Source organism: Ochotona curzoniae, unplaced genomic scaffold (assembly GCF_017591425.1).
Source record: "Ochotona curzoniae isolate NIBS_2020 unplaced genomic scaffold, NIBS_Ocur_1.0 scaffold_4701, whole genome shotgun sequence".
Lineage (NCBI taxonomy): Eukaryota > Metazoa > Chordata > Mammalia > Lagomorpha > Ochotonidae > Ochotona > Ochotona curzoniae.
The window spans coordinates 69369013-69375012 of NW_024467122.1; positions in this window are offsets into that span (position 1 = coordinate 69369013).

Below are 6000 nucleotides of genomic sequence, written 5' to 3' on the forward strand. Positions count from 1 at the left end.
CTTTTGTCTGACTAGGGTCTATATGCCAGGTGCTGGGAGCTGGGCTGTGGGATTTCTCCCATCAGGACTTCAGTGGTGGGGACTGGCATGACAATTCAATTGGCTAATCCTCCACTTTCAAGTGCCAGCATTTCATGTGGGCACTGGCACATGTCCCAGCTGCTCCACTTCCCATCTAGCTCCCTGCTTGTGACCTGGGAAAGCAATATAGGATGGCCCAAAGCCTTGGGAACCTGAACTCATGTGGGAGACCAGGAAGAAACTCCTGGCTTCAGATCAGCTCAGCTCTGGCCATTGCGGCCATTTGGGGTGTGAACCAGCAGGTGGAAGATCTTTCTCTGTCTTTGCTTCCATCTGTAAATCTACCTTTCCAATAAAAAAAAAAGCAAATCCTAAGAATAAAATAAATATAATAAAAAGGTTTCAGCAGCCACCAACTCTCTGTTGTGGACTAGGAAGCAGAAACACAGCGAGGTCAAGCCACTTGGTTGAGATCACACAGCAGGGAGTGAGTTTGAATGGGGCAGCATGGCAGGCTCCTCATTGCTGTTCTTCCAGGGAGCTGATGAGTCTGTCTTTGCAGGGACCCTCTCTTATTCACGCCCCACCCCACCCCTTCACCAGAGATCCTTTCATTGCCTGGCTCCTCTGTTACTACCCAGATCCCCAGAGCCTGTGGCAGGAACCAAGCCTGTGGGATGGGAGGCGGGCAATCCCTGCTGCCCACCAGGAGGGGGTGTTGCTCTTCTGCGTCAGGACCTCAGGCAGGGAAGAGTAATAGTGTATCTCCTCACCAGTCCTGTGATGATCGGATGGACCAGTGAGGAAAGACCCTGGGAGCAGCTGGTACTCAGAGGGAAGTACACACCTGCTCCCTGGTAGCACATCATCTCCCAATAAGGGCCTCACAGTTGGTGATGGTGCTGTTCAGTGTGCGGTGCCACACCAGGAGATCCAGAAAAGAGCTCAGGCCAAGGCTTCTGCTCCCATCTCTGTTGCTCTCCCCACCTCCCTGCAGCTGAGTCATGACCCTCTCCCCTCTCCTCTCTTCCCCTCCTTTCCTCTCTCCTGGGGACCAACTTGACAGCTCAAGTTCTACAGAGCACACTGCTCCCCCTGGCAGCCCTGAAGGGCCTGGAGCCTGATCCTGGGGAGGAGGGCCAACTTCAGTTGTTGTGGAAATTGCATCCAGGGCCTCTCTCTGCTGTGCCAAGCCTGTCCCTGGCCCTTTGCCCTCCTAGGGAAGGCTGTGGGGGTGTCAGCATCCTTTCTGAGAGGCCAGCAAAGTAAGGTCAGAGAAGCAGCAGGGCTGCTCCAGTTCCCCATGGCTGGACTGGGACCCAGGAAGGCCAGATGCCAGATTTGCTTCTCTGTCCCAGCCCTGCCGGCTGCTTTTCCACCTTTCCCTGGGTGAGTTCAGGCAGATTGCTCATCAAGACCCACCCAGAACATGCAGCATGAGCTCAGTCCCCAGAGTGGTTCAGAAATCAGGCAAATATCCACACTATCTTGGTTCCAAGATACTCTTCAAAAACATTTACTTATTTGAAAATCAGAGTTAAAGAGAGAGAGAGAGAGAGAGAGAGAGAGAAATCTTGTATCCACTGGTTCACTCCTGAGATGGCCATAACTGCTCGGGTCTGGGCCAGAACTAAGCCAGGAGCCTCTCCTGGATCTCCTACGTGAGTGCAGGGACCCAAGCACTTGACCCATTTCTGCTGCTTTCCAAGGTGCATTAGCTAGGAGTTGGATCAGAAGTGGAGCAGTCAGAACTCAAACCAGGGTCCATATCAACATCCTAGGTGGTGGCTTTACCCACTATGCCACAACACCTCCTGCTTGACAATTTCTTAAGCCACATTTTAATATGGGGGGGGTGATTTTGTTTATTTACTTGAAAGGCACATGACACAAAGAGAAAGACTTCATTCCCCAAGTGGTCTTAACAGCTGGGGTTAGGTCAGGACAAAGTCAGGAGCTGGAAACTCCATCATGGTCTCCCACGTGGGTGCAGGAGCCCAGGCACTTGGACTATCCTCTGTGTTTTCCCAGGTGCATGAGCAGGGAGCTGGATGGAAGTAGAGCCCCTGGGACTTGAACTGAGGACCATATGGGATGCTGGTGGTGCAGGCAGCAGCTTACCTTACTGCTCTACTACGCTGGCTCCAGGATTGCATGTTGAACCTCCTAGTGCTGTTTTCCTATATCCTTGTCCAGCTCCTAATTGGTTCTGTGCCTTAGGAAACGTCGTTTGACCTCCTGTGCCGCAGAGAGCCAGCCTGAGTTTGGTGCCAGCTGTGTCCCTGACAGTGGTGTGGCTTTGCAAGGATCTCAGTGTCTAAGTTTCTTATCTGTGAAATAGGAGGAAGGACCTCTGAATTCTGACTAATTGTGCTCAGCTGCAGAATGTGGAAGAAACCCAGCTGCTGAGGGCAAAATCAAGGCTGGACACTGGGCCTTGCTCCACCTGCCTCTGTGGATGCCACCCAGGACAGACTTGGCCAATTCCTCTGCTGAGCTGTGGACCGGGAGCAGGCGGAGACTGCTGGGGGTGAGGCAGAGGCTCCGTGGTCTCTGCGGTCTCCGTGGCAAAGAAGAGCGGCCCGAGTGATGGTTTCTAAGGATCTGCTCGCACTCTGGCTTGGCGGGAGTAAAACCTCGCAGAGACTATTCTGGCTGTCCAAAAGGGCCACTGAGGGAGCTTGTAAAAAATAAAAAAAAAAAAAAAATTACAGGCAGGGTAGGACCCCGGTCCACCCCGCCTTACCATTTAGATGCAATTGGCTCAAGGAGGGACTCTGGGCTTTCAAAGCTCCCCAGGCAATTGTAACAACTACCCAGGGGGAAGCACCCATTGCTTCAGTGGGGAACCCCAAAATAAAAACCCAGTGACAGCCAGTCAGCTAGCCATCAGGCAAGCCTAAGTGGGGGTGGGCAAATAATTTTGTTTGGTTTTGTTAAGATTTATTTATTTGAAAGGCAGAGAGTTATACAGAAAGAGAGAGGGAGGGGATGAGCCATCTGCTGGCTCACTTCCCAAATGGCCCTGACGACCTGGACTGGTCCAGGCCAGGTCAAAGCCAGCAGCCAGAAGCTTCATCCAGGTCTTCCATGTGGATGCAGGGAGCCAAGTGCTTGGACCATCTTCTATGGCTTTCTCAGGCACGGTAGCAGGGAGCTGGATCGGAAGCGGAGCAGCTGGAACTTGAACCGCTGCTCACGTGGGATGCCAACACTGTATGTGGCAGCTTAATCCATAGGCCACAGAACCGCCCCCAAATATTTTCTTCCCTTTGGAAATTTTATGGTATTCAAGTATCCAATTAGTGAGTCCCACATACTATACTCCAGAGTCAGAATAATGAGACTGAAATAAGCATAAGGGGCGGGGGCAGTGTTGTGGTACATCAGGTAAACCCGGCACACTACAATGGATCGTTTGTTTCAATCCTGCCTACGTTCCAATCCAGCTGCCTGCCAATGCGCCTGGGAAGGCAACGGATGATGGCCCAGGTGTTCAGATTCCTGCCACCACACAGGGGGGGCCTGAACAGAGTTCTGAGCCTGTAGCAGTCCCAGCTGTTGGGGCCATTTGAGGAACGATCTCTGCTTCTCATGCCACCTCTCAAAAAGAATATACTAGAACATTAGCTGCTGTATCTGAGAACACCATTGCTAAGCTCTCTGTGTGGGGCACCAAGTGCCTTACGTGAAACAACCAATGTTAGTATTGTTAGTTCCTGTTAGTATTGCTGTCTCACAGCTGGGAAAACGAGCGTCCGAACAGGATGTAAACTTGAGTAGTTTACGCGCTGTGGGCCAGTAGTAGCAGCAGGGGTGGAAGGCCACTGCTAGTCTCCTGGTGTTTCTCGGGCTCTCTCCCGGGCGCGTGATTCCTGACTATTCCCTGTGGCAGGCCCGAGGCTCCACAGGGCAGCTGGTGGGGACTGCGCACGGGTTAGCCTAATCAGTGACCTGCAAGGCGTGCTCGATGAGGGAAGGCAAAGAAGGGGAGATCAGATCAGGTGGCTCGCAGCCTGAAGGATCAGGCAGAATTCGGGATTTCATTCACAGTGGCAGCACTGCTTACAGCGGAGCAGAATGAGAACCAGCTTGCCTGTGTGTGTGATTGGAAGGCCAGTTGGAGCGTCTGGGTCCAGGCCTCAGCTGTGCCTCCTGACTCCAGCATCCTGCTAATGTGGACCCTGGGAGGCTGTGGTGAAGTCATTGGGTTCTCCCCACGGGAGAGCTGGATTGAATTCCGGGCTTCTGGCTTCAGCCTCCCTGCTCTTGCAGGCTTTGGGGGTGAGCTGCCAGATGGGCAAGCTTTTTGCCTCTCAAATAAATCAACCAATGGTGGAGTGGCTGTGTCTGCTGCGGGGCCAGTGCCAGTGGGGTGGGAGTAGAAATAGGAGAGCCTATTGAGGTTAGTGGCTGCGTCCTGGCCTGCAGCTGTTGCTACATGTTGGCGGTTCTTTAAAGTCATCTGAGGGGATGTGGGCTCAGAGGGGAGGGTGTGGGCACTGTGGCTCAGCAGTGGAGACTGAGTCGCACCTCAGGTTCCCATCCAGCTTCCTGCTAGCAGGCACCCCGGAGGCAGCCATGATGTCTCAAGCACTTGGGCCCCTGCCCTGTCACATGGGACGTCACTGTGGAGGAGTTCCTGATGCCTGGCTGCTTCTTGAGCAAGCTTTGGTTGTTAGTTATTTGCAGGAGTGATCAAGATCTCTCTTTCCTCTGGCTTTTACTTGTAAATAAAAATGCATTTGAAAAAAGAATTTCTAGGGTCTGGTTTGACAGCCTAGTGGCTATATCCTTGCCTTGCAACTGCTGGGATCCCATACACGTGCTGGTTCTATTCCTGGCTGCTCCACTTTCCTTCCAGCCCCTTGCCTGTTGCCTGGGAAAGCAGTCAAGGATGACCCAAGGCCTTGGGACCCTGTACCCGCGTGGGAGACCCAGAGGAAGCTCCTGGTTCCTGGCTTCGGATCGGCTCAGCTCTGGCTATTGTAGCCACTTGGGGAGTGAACAGGTGGATGGAATATCTTTGTCTCTCCTCCTCCCTGTAAATCTAACTTTTCAATATAAATAAATAAATATTAAGGATCCCACATGGGATTCTGGCAGTGTTGCAAGGCAAGGATTTAGCCACTAGGTTATCGCATCGGGCCCCAATAAATAAATCTTTAAAAAAATACTTTTTTTCATAAGTTGAGATTCTATTCTCCTTTCCCAGGCTAGGTTGAGAGAGCTGATGCAGTTACTCAGAATAAGACCATAAATTCTAGATTAGGACCAGGGCAGCGACAGGAATGAAGAACCAATGCAGAATTGGTGCTGTGATGTAGCGAGTAAAGTTGCCACCTGTGTCACTGGCATCCCATGTGGGCACAGGTTTGAGTACTGGCTGCTTCATTTCCAATCCAAATCCCTGCTACGGCCTGGGTAAAACAACAGATGACCGAAGTGCTTGGGCCTCTGCCATCCACATAGAACACCTGAAGCTCTAGCTACCCTTCCAGTGAGTCGACAGAAACAATTTAAGTAGAAAAGCTTTGACACTTCATCACTTCCTGGGCTGTGACTGGACTCTGGAACACTACAGCCCTCCAGTTGTTGGGAATGTTCACCTCCTTTGCTGGGTCCTGCTTGGCGTGTTTTGGCTAGGTTGGAAAGCTGGCATCTTGATTAGTGACAAATCTGGGCTGCACTGTGGAGAGAGCACAGCGATCTTGTTTCCCGTCCCAGTGCTGTAAACAGGTGCATACAGAGACACCTCTCTGGGGCTGGGACAGGCTGGGACTCGCTGGGACAGGCTGGGACTGCCTGGGACAGGCTGGGACGGGCCTGGCACTCACTTCCAGCTGTGTTCCCAGTCTCACACACGCCTTTTTGTGTGTCACACACATGAGGTTGGGAAGCAAGGACCTGCAGTATTGCCTTAGCTATCATGTTTGTTTTTCATCATTTTTGCATGGAAAATGAAAACAGAATACTCCT